The following is an 11,051-nucleotide window of genomic DNA, read 5'->3' as shown; positions in this document are numbered from 1 at the left end:
CTAAACATTTGGGTGTCTTTGGGTCTTATATGGAATCAGAATGATGCAGGCTGGAAATTGAGGGCATGGTACCAACGTATTCTCACAGAAAGAAGTGTATGTGAGGAGAGGGAGGGGGGTGGGCAGGGTTAAGGAAAGAAGAGAAAATGTGGCCCAGTATATAGTTTTCTGATAGTTTTGCTTAATCCAAAGTGATCCCTAAACTCTATCTAGTGCAGTGTATTTCTTTTTTTTTAGTTGTTGTTTACCTTTTTTTTTTTTAGTTGTTGTTTACTTCACAGCTGCCAAGCATGCAACTATTCATTGAATCACTGAATGAACTCTCATGCAGGGGAACTGATCAGAGCTTGAATTCCTAAGAAGGGGTGTTCTTGTTAAAAAACAAAAACAAAAACAGGGCATAAATTGCTCCACCCAAAGATTGGTCTGATATAACTCTAACAACACAACTTTTCTGGGCCCATCACCCTACCATCGAGCGGCTATAACTTAAGTGGTTATGATTACTTAGCACAGTGGATTTCAATTTCTTTTTCCAATTGTGATCTGCTCTCACATAGATTGTGCAGATTCTGATGAAACTTGCTAAACTTTTTCTAGGAAGTAAAACGAATGGAATATAAGCCCCCTTTTTGTGGAGGTGGGGTACATATAAAAAACCTTTTGCCAGCACATAAGTGAAAGCTGCCATTTCACTTCTTAGTGATAATATAGCTAATCTATATAGTGATAATATAGTTAATCTATATCAGAAGATACTAGATTACTAGACTTTTTTTTAATGTCTTGATTTCTCCCAGACCTCTGTTCTATAGATAATAGTAATATTGTTATGTGCTTAGGTTCAGATAATTTAAATATACTTTTCATGCTTTCTTCAACTATCCTTTCTTGCTTCCATAATTGGAAATGCATTTATGATTGATAAATCGCAAAAATATCCTCATTTATGCTTCATAACCATACCCCTTTTCAGTGTGACTTTGCTGCCATTGCCACAGGATAGGAGATTATGTGGAGAACTCAGTAGTCTTAGCTGAAATCATTCTAAACCAATCAGCCTCCATCTGACCCTACCAGCTAACTGCAGACATAGGAGGAAGCCCAGCTGAGATCAGCCTAATTATTCCAGGTGAGCAAAACTACCCAGCCGACCCATAAACTTCTGAGAAATAACAACTGGTCCCATTAAGTCAATAAGTTTTGGGGGGGGGTGGTGGGGCTGATTTGTTATGTAGCAGTATGAGGTAATAGATAACTGATATAGCATCCTGGATGAAGTTTTCAAGAAAACAGAGCCATAAAATGACAGCTCACAAGCGTTCAATGAGTGATAATTATTACTAGTAAATTTTTTTTAAGCTAACTATAGCCTGGGACGATCAGATTTAACTGAATTGGCTCCACTTGAGAAAGCAAGCTGACATGTGAAGGAAAGTGGCATTATATTGGAATAATCTTGAGTCTGCTCCAAATTATCTTAAAAAAATAATTTGCAGAATCTCCTAAATCTATTATGTAGAGATTCTCTTTTTTTTTTTATTTTTTTTATTTTTTTAAGTAGCTATCACCTTGTTATTCAAGATGTAATGGAGAGGCTGGAGGGAACTGCCTGAAAATGTGGAGCTGTGTTCCAGTAGCCATGTTTCTTGAAGATGATTGTATAATGATATTGCTTTCACAATGTGATGTGTGATTGTGAAAGCCTTGTGTCTGATGCTCCTTTTATCTATCTTGTCAACAGATGAGTAGAACATATGGAATAAAAATAAATAATAGGGGGAACAAATGTTAAAATACATTTAGTTTGAAATGCTAGATCAGTGAAAGGGAGGAGTAAGGGGTATGGTATGTATAAATCTTTTTACTGTTTTCGTTTTATTTCTTTTTCTGAATAGATGGAAATGTTCCAAGAAATTATCATGATGATGAATATGCAACTATGTGATGATATTGTGAATTACTGATTATATATGTAGAACGGAATGATCAAAATAGGAATGTTTGCATTTGTTTGGTGTTTTTTGGTATTTAAAAAATGAAATATGGAGACAGTAGTCAGGGAAATTACATCAGAGTGTTTAGTCAAATATCTATACAAATCAGGTTGTACCTCTTCTGTCTGTGATACAGGAAAAAAAGTGATTCTAAATATATCCTTAAGTAAATGCAGAAAAATACTATTTGAGGCAGATGATAGAGACTCTCTTAAGCAACTTCTACTTAAGTTGACCAATGTTCCCCATCCTTTCTTTGGTAAATACCGACTACTACCCCCAGCTTGAAGATCTTGTGCAGCTAAGAACTATCGGCTAAGTTCTCCTATATTCTGAGTGATTCTGCTCCAAAGTGGGGGAGGTGTTATACTTTCCAAACCTGTATAAACCAATTATACTTATTATTTAAATTATATCATTTAATTCAGTATACAGACACTGATGGAATATGAGTGCTAGGAGAAAGATGTCACTTCAGTGGGTAACTTGAAGAGTATAAATGTGAGTAATTGAAACCAAAGTCTTGTTGAATGACTGTAAGCCAGACAACTTTCAAAGAATATGAAAAAAAATCTGAAAAATCTGGAGTGATTATACATTCAGATTGTTTCCCAAGTATCTTTTAACTTTCCAATTTAAAGAAACCCAAACTGAAAATGATGAATGATGTGTTACAGATGCGATAGGATGCAAAACTTGCAAAAACTTGGGTCCTAAGTCAAAAGATGGGCAAATAAAAAAACCATGGAAATGTTTTTTTGTTAAAATAAAACATTTCTGTGCATCGTTTTTTATAATTCCTATCTTCAACCAACAGTTTTGATTAAACATTTACTGGTCATGAGTGCCTCATTTAAGAGGGTTTACTTCATCAGTGGAACCTGACCGATACCTGACGCACAACAGGAGCACAATAACTAGTTGCTGAATGAATTCATTGCAGATTATTGGCAATATTCATCACAACCAATTCCAGGCATGTCTTCTCACATCAGTATGTTTTAATACTAAGTTAGAAAACCACCAATGTAGAGCCAAAGGAATGCTTTAGCTTTCCAACGAACCTCTCTAAATATCACTTTTTTTTCACCCCAGCCCTTTGACAGGCAAAAACTGCAGGATCTCGGTGTTACTTCACAATGTCACAACAGTATGCATTAAAATCACCTGGAGTGCTTGTTAAAACAGTGTCCTCGGCTCTACCTCAGGAGTTTCCAATTCAATAAGTCTGAGGTAAGACCCTGGAATTTGTAGTTCTAAGAAGTTCCCATGTGATGCTGGTCCAGGGACTAAAGTGTGAGAAACCATGGACCTAGTATGACTTAAAATAGCCAATTACTAAGTTCACCTGCCTCTTCCCCCAACCCAGCCCACGTAATTCCTTCAAATGTCACACCTGATCTGGGATTGATGTCAATGTTATGGCAACAAGTATTGAGTTGGCAGGGTGGGTTAAAAAGTGGGACAAGGCAACACAAATAGAGTAGTCTATGCTATGTACTAGGAAAGTAGTATTGCTTTCCTATACAGTTTACCCCTCCTCCAGAGCAATGCTATAAAGATGATATTATCCCCATTTTCAAGTGAGAAAATTGAAGTTCAGGAAGTTAAATACTTTTGTACCTATTTGTCTAGATAGGGGGCACACAGCCAGTATGCAGAGGAGTTAAGAGTCAGGGTTGAGTAAAATTAAAGACCTTATTCTTTCCAGAACACCTAGTGGGATCTAAATTATGATGTTCTTTGGGTGTGTTTTGGTTTCCTGGCTGCTAAAACAAATTTCATGCAATGTGTTGGCTTAAACAACAGGAATTTATTAGCTCATGGTTTTGAAGCTAGGAGAAGTCCAAAATCAAGGCATCATCAAGGTGATGCTTTCTCCCTGAAGACTGTGGCATTCTGTGGCTGGCCACTGGCGATCCTTGGTCCTTGGCTTTTCTGTCACATGGCAGTGTACATGGCACCTCTCCTGGCTTCTGGATTCCATTGACTTCTACCTTCTGCTTCGTCCCTGAGGCTTCTTTCTCTATGACCTTCCCTAGAAGGCCTTCAGTAAGTGAATTAAGACCCATCCTGACAAAGTTGGGCCACACCCTAACTCAAGTAACCTCATCAAAAAGCCCTATATACAAGGATTCACACCCACAAGGATGGATTAAATTTAAGAACATGTTTTCTGGGGTACATACTAAACCACCGAGTGGATGCTTGACTATAAAGCAGGGCTTCTTGAATTTAATATGCATATGAATATTTTGGGCATCTTGTTAAAACATAGATCCTTATTCTCCAGGATGGTGTGGGCCTGAGATTCTCCATTTCTCACAAGCTCCCAGGTGATGCTAGTACTGCTAGTCCATGGATCCCACTCTTGGAGAAGTCAGGCTCTCAACCCATGGGCTTTGGTGCAGAGCCTGGGGTGGCCCTTGGAAGGAAGTGGAAGTCCTGAATGGTCCTTAAATCATGTCATAAACAAAGAACAATTTGCCTTTCATTTTCTCAATAAAGGGTTTGAAGAGAGAACAAAAGGGGAATTTGTAGTAAAAGAATGAGCCTGAGGAGGAAAGCCAGGGCCAAACACTCTTCTGGAGAGAAAGGACAAATATCTGAGGGGAAGGAATCAGGATTCTGAGAGTAAATACACTCACTGCTTGTTCCCTACCATAATCTCCTCTGCACAAGCCACTAGGGGAAATGGGCACTTACAGGGCTGTGTGATGGGAATCTAGAACCATCCACTCTGCTCTCCTGGTCACCACTCCACAAGGAAGGGGAGTGTGGAATTTATAGTGAAAGTAGCAAGAAGGGCTGAGAATTTAAAAACTTCTTCTTCACACCTTTGATGGCACACCTGTTCCTGATTTCTTTTTCTTTATTTATATGTCACAGAATTAATTCTTTTTGATATACAGTTTTATGAGTTTTGAGAAATGAATATATTTGTAATCACCACCACACACAAGATCCAGAAAAGTTCATCACTCCCCAAACTGCCTCAAGCTGACCCTTTGTAGTAAGTCCTCCCCTTTGCCTTTTCTAGAATGTTATAAATGAAATTATATAGTATGTAGCCTTTTGAGTCTGACTTTACTTCACACCATGCATGTGCAATTCAGCCATATTTTTGCATGTATCAATAATTTGATCCTTTTTATTTCATTGTAGGGTGTACCACAGTTAATTTATCCATCCCCTGGTGAGAAATCGGGTTGTTCCAGTTCTTGGTGGTTCTGAATAGATCCACTATAAATATTTGTGCATAAGTTTTTGTAGGAATGTTGGTTATCATTTCTCTGAGGTAAATATCGAGGAGTGGGATTGCTGGGTCAAATAGTAAGGGTATGTTTAACTGTAGAAGAAATATCAGACTATTTCTAGAGTGGCTGCATCCTTTTGCATTCCCAGCGGCAATGTATGAGTGATTTTTCAGAGTCACACTACCCTCAGACACCCTAAGACACCGGGAGGGGCACAGACACCCTTCACTTCAGGGTACTCTGTTAGGTAGGTACTACCATGAGCACAGGCCACCAGGGAGAAGGCTGGAGTCAGAGGCTTCGGAAAGCCAGGGAGGCTGGAAGTTACCTTCCCCACTCCCTCCCAGTCTCTAGACACATCTGTTGAGACCCACTTGCCTTCTCCTTGAGAGATGCTTTGAATCCACCTCTCTCCCCAGCTAGTGTGCAATCCCCAAGCACCACCCTCCTGGGTCAGGCTCTGTTGCCAGATAATGGGACTGAAAAGAAGCCCGTCCTCTCCTCCTAAAAGAGGATAAGAAAGGCTCTCAGATCAATCCTTAACAGATACACCGTCACAAAGCTCCAGCAAATCTTTTACTCTCTCTTCTGAGCAGCTGCTGTTGCAGCCCCCTCCCATCCTACCCCCCCCCCAGCTCAGCCCCTAGTGGAAACCCGAAAGCTATTCATATCATTTAATCCAGTTGAAATCCTCTTCGCACTCTCTCACTGAGGTGCGTTCGGCAGAGGTCAACCTGGGCTTAATTCATATGTTAGGAAAAGAAATGAAAGGTGTCACATGGCTTGATGTCCTGTCCAGGAAGCTGACAGTTCTAGAAGCTTCCACTAGTAATCCCCATTTGCATGGTTAAACTAAGGTCTTCAAAGAAAAGTAACATTTGGATTTTCATTTTCACTGTGTTCACTTTGGAAAACATAGCCAAAGAGCAGAGGGGAGATGAAGATATTTTAAAGGGGATCTTTGAATAGCCTTTCCTCTATGGATCATTCAGTTTAAATATCTACCAATATGTTTTTTCTTTAAATTTATTTATTAATTAAAAAATAAAGAAACAAAATAAAACAACATATATAATTACCAATATGTTTTTATCCTAGACATGGCGAAAGAAAACTTGAAGGTCATTTTACCCTATTGTCAAATCAAGACTACATATTTAAGGTCTTTCTCTTACTGTCAAGAAGTGTGAGATCTTATAACCAAGTTCTTTCATTTTAAGAAACTTGGACATAAGATTCTGTGACACCGTATCTAGAATAAGCATAAAACTTACTCTCCTTTTACTGCAGAACTCATCAATAGGTATCATTAAAGATAGGCTGGGAGAAGGTGCCTCATAACAGTTCCACACTCTGGTCAGTTACAGAGGAAGAAACAACAAGAGTATTTTTCATCCGTACTTCATAGAATTACTTCCACCTTGTTTCAGGACCCAAGTAGAACTTGGAGAATAAATTATCCTATATGGATAATTTAGGGTAGTTTTGTTATGGGAAAAAATTGTTATAACACCTCTGTGAAAACTCAGTCCCCTGGTAGACAATGTTGATTAAGCCTCCATTAAATGCAGGATAGTATAGGAGACATCGTGGGGAAACGGAAATTTAAGGGACATTCTAGAAGGTTTTGTCATTTTAGTTTCTTTTTGGAGGTAGAAGTGCAGGGTACATGAAAAATTAAAATTAGAACAGAAGCAAAGATATTAAAACCCCTTAGTGTGGTTTTACAATCTTACCTGCACGAAGAAATCACCTAGGGAATTTTTTTTCTTTATTTTTTTCCTTTTAAAAAAAAACCTTTTTTATTATGAAATAACATATATACAAAAAAAGTAATAAATTTTGAGTGCAGTGAAACAAGTAGCTATAGAACAGATTTCAGAGTTTGGTATAGGTTATAGTTTCACAATGACAGATTTTTCCTTCTAGCTGCTCCAAGACACTGGAGACTAAAAGAAATATCAATATAATGACTCAGCAGTAATACTCATTTGTTAAATCCTATCTTCTCTGTTATAACTCCTCCTTCTCCTTTGATCCTTCTCCCAATCTTTAAGGATATTTGGGTTATGCCCATAATAAATTTTTCATGTTGGAAAGGGGTGTCAAAAATAGGGGATAGGGGAACTAGTTGATACTCTTGGAGAGGCTGGCCTCTCTGGGTTTCAGGACTAACCTGGCCTAGGAACCATTTGAACATTGTAGGTTTCTAGAAAGCAATCTAAGTGTGAAACTTTTGTAGAATCTCAGATAGAGCTCTAGGCATTCTTTAGGATTAACAGGAATGGTGTTGGTTGGGGTTGGGCAAGCCATGTTAATTAGCAATATCTAGCTGAAGCTTGCATAAGAGTAGTCTCCATAATAGTCTCTCAATTCTATGTGAACTCTCTTAGTCACTGATACCTTACTTTGTTACATTTCTTTTCCCCCTTTTGGTCAGGAAGGCATCACTGATCCCACGGTTGCCAGGGCCAGGCTCATTCCTGGGAGTTATATCTCACATTACTAGGGAGATTTTCACCCTGGATTTCATGTCTTATGTAGGGGGAAAGGTAATGATTTCCTTTAGAGTTGTTTTAGAGAGAGAAAGAAAGTCTACTTCTGAGCAACAAAAGAAGTTTTATGGAAGTAACTCTTAGGCATAACTATAGCTTAGCTTCTCTGCTATAGAAATACACTTCATAAGAGCAACCCTCAAGATCAAGGGCTTGGCCTGGGGACCTTTTTCTTTTTTGGCATGGGCAGGCTCCGGGAATTGAACCCAAGTCTCCAGCATCACAGGGGAGAATTCTGCCACTGAGCCACCGTTGCATCACCCCTGGGGACCTTTAAAACTATTGATGCCTGCATCTTAACCCCAGAGAGCCTGACTCATTTGACCTAGGTAATAGCCTGGGCACTGAGACTTTTTTTTAACTTTTTATTGTAATAATGCATATACAGCTCAAATTTTCTCATTTTAGCCACTTTCAAATATACAATTCAGTGGCATTATCTTCACAATATTGTGTTAACATCATCAACATCCATTATCCAAACTTTTTCATCACCTCAAACAGAAACTCTGTACCCATTAAGCAACAACTCCGCACTGAGACTTTTTAAATCTTCCAATGTGAAACCAAGATTGAAAGCCACTTCCCTGGCTGGACAAACTGCAAACTAAGTAGATGAATGAACTGACATTACTAGAATCTTCTGTTCCACAAAGAACAGCATTAGATATGTGTCCCTTGGTGCAACAGGCCTGGAAAGTTAGTTGAGAGGGAGCTTTAGGACACATAAGACAAGGATCTGCAGTTGTAATGAAAGAGAAACTGAGGGAAACGCTGCACTGATAGTTGTCAAGTGCAGAATGGGATTGAATAATAGAGGGTCAGAATGGCAAGTGAGTCCTTAGAAGGTGTTTCTTGTGGGTGATACACTACAAGTTAAAATTGCTCTTACATATATTCTGTTTTGAATACAGAGGCAATAAAGTATAAAACTAAAAGATAGAATTTGGTTAGAACCCCAGCTCTGCTTTTGATTAGTTTTGCTATATTGGGCAAATTGCTTAACATAAGTCTCAGTTTCCCTATTTGTAAAGTGGTAATAGTACCTTCCTCAAAGGGTTATTGGGAAAATTAATTAATGTATTCTCAGCTCAATGCCTGGCACATGGTTAGCTCTCCAGATGTGTTGGCTGCCATTACCATCGTCAGCATCATCATTGTTGGATGAGATGGAAAACTAGGGTCAACTTCATTCAAAGGATAAGGGATGAGAGATAAGTGAAGTTTATCCCAAAGGGAAAGAGTAGAAACTAAGAGATATAAAAACACGCAAGAAATTGAAGCCAAAGATGCTCTTCAGAATGACATCCTGATTGATACAGTTGAGCTCTGAGAAATTTCATTTATCTAAAAATTCATGTGTGTTTGTATGATATTTTCAGAGAAAGGAGGTAGAATTCAACTAGGGAGTGAGGCACTAGGTTATATAATAATTGCTCAATTAAAAATGTGTTGGGATGGTTTGAGTTAAGACTGGGGCAATGAGGAAAGCAGATTAGACTCTTGGTTGAGGCTTGACTTTGGAGGAGAGGGTTGCAGAGCAGGTGGGGTTCTAGGCCATGAGCAGTGACTGGGGGTGGGGGGACGGTCTGGACTTGAATAAATGCACCTGGGGAAAAAAAGCAAGAAAAAGGAGGAAAAAGAGGCTACTGGTGTGTGTTTGGGAGGTTGTCGGGAGATCAAAGGTGAGAGAGTTGAGTGGGTAGCTGGAGAGTGGAGTCAAAGTAGCTCAAATTGAGGGCCCACCCTTGAGGCCTTAGATTTTCTGGCCCTTGAAACTGCTCTTCCTTTGCATTGCCACAAGAAAAATAAGGATGACAGGAAGTGTCCAATGTTCCACTAAAGACTGAAGTTAACATTTCCCTTTTCCTTTTATGGGCTCAGATGTAGCACAAAGCAGGATTACTATCTCATCACTCTCCTTTTTCTCTTGGAGGTCCTGGGTGGGCACCTATTCTTTTCTACCTCCTCTGCTACAATTCCTTCCTGCTTCAGGGGCTGACTCTCAGCTTGATAGACAGTTCTTGAAGGTCCCTTAGTGCTTCTCACAATTAAGTACATGTAAGAATCACCTTGAGAAATTGCTAAACAGATTCGTGACCCCTCCTCCACCAAGATTCTGATTCAGCAAGTTTGGGTGGGGCCTGATAATTTGCTTTTTAAACAATCTCCCAGGGAGTGCTGCTGCTGATGATCTGTGGTCCACACTCTACCCTAGCCCCTCACAGGATTCTTAAGTGTATGCACTTTGCTTATCTCCTAAGGGAAGGTATTAAACTTTAGTAAACTCTCAAGGGACTGTTTGTTGGCATTCTGGCCTCAGATAGAGCTACTCAGTGGAAGCTTAGTACTGTTTCTTTTGGAGGAGTGTTTGTGGAAAACAGGGTAGGTGAAATCCGAGTTCTTACCAGGACAGTACCATTTCTTATTGTGCCCCATTTAAGCACATGATACATGAAGGTATAAGGTGAGAGCGAGATGTGTTATGAAATTTTGTAAATGTAGAATCCATGTGCCAATGAGCCTCATTTCTTTGGTACCTGGGGGATTGTTGAGATGGAAGACAGTCTTTTCCTCTTAATATTCTTTTTGACAATCTTTGTTCACTCTTCTGAGCTTCTTTTGTAGTTAGCTTCTCAAAACCAAAAGTTTCCACAAGTGATCATTATTCTCCTTGATCTGCCAGGATGAAATTCTCAATTGGGCTTGGTCCCTTATTTACTATATTTCTGGACCTCATAAATAGCATGTGTAACATATACAGATGTTGGGTTTTTTGTTTTTGTTTTAGGAGCAAAGTCTAATCCACATGTTTTGCCAAAACAAAGCCCTTTGGCTTAATGGCCAGTCCTGGTTTCCTTAAAGATGTGGACTTTAAGGGGTTGATAAACAGAGGGCTTAAGATTCTGCTGGTTCTTAGGGATTCAAAGGTGTTCCTGTGGATTGCCAAGCTGAGAAGTCAGAACAGTCCTGAATTTGGGGTAAACAAGTCCATCTTAATTCCTATCTGGGATTTATAATTACTTGAATAGCTAAAAAACCTCAGTATGTCTTACCTAATCAGTCCCTTTTTATGGACTCACCACCTGTTCCAAGGCAGCCTAAATTGAAGGAGGTCTGGTGTCCTTGCAAACAAGCTGGTTCTTAGGCAATAACTGGAGTTTATTTTGATCGCTATCTTTTGTAGCCAGAGATTGTTCATGTGTAACTTTAAAGAAAACTGTGATTTTTTTTTTCCTGAA

The 11,051-nt window shown here is 39.1% G+C and overlaps 1 long non-coding RNA gene across 2 annotated transcripts in view; it reads left to right on the top strand.

The window, feature by feature from the left end:
* Positions 1 to 11,051, top strand: part of LOC143646389 (uncharacterized) — a 183,774-nt gene that overhangs the window by 2,814 nt on the left and 169,909 nt on the right. The window contains exons 2-3 of one of the 2 annotated variants that reach the window (XR_013157461.1): positions 977 to 1,132; positions 3,093 to 3,230. This is a non-coding gene — a long non-coding RNA (uncharacterized LOC143646389). Of the gene's footprint in view, positions 1 to 976; positions 1,133 to 2,814; positions 3,231 to 11,051 lie in introns of both variants that reach the window. The other variant, XR_013157462.1, reaches the window with a different exon arrangement.

The sequence above is a fragment of the Tamandua tetradactyla genome, chromosome 1 (genome assembly GCF_023851605.1).
Source record: "Tamandua tetradactyla isolate mTamTet1 chromosome 1, mTamTet1.pri, whole genome shotgun sequence".
In the NCBI taxonomy this organism is placed as follows: domain Eukaryota; kingdom Metazoa; phylum Chordata; class Mammalia; order Pilosa; family Myrmecophagidae; genus Tamandua; species Tamandua tetradactyla.
The sequence above is the reverse complement of the archived record's forward strand: the minus strand, read 5'-3'. Positions and strand labels throughout refer to the sequence as shown.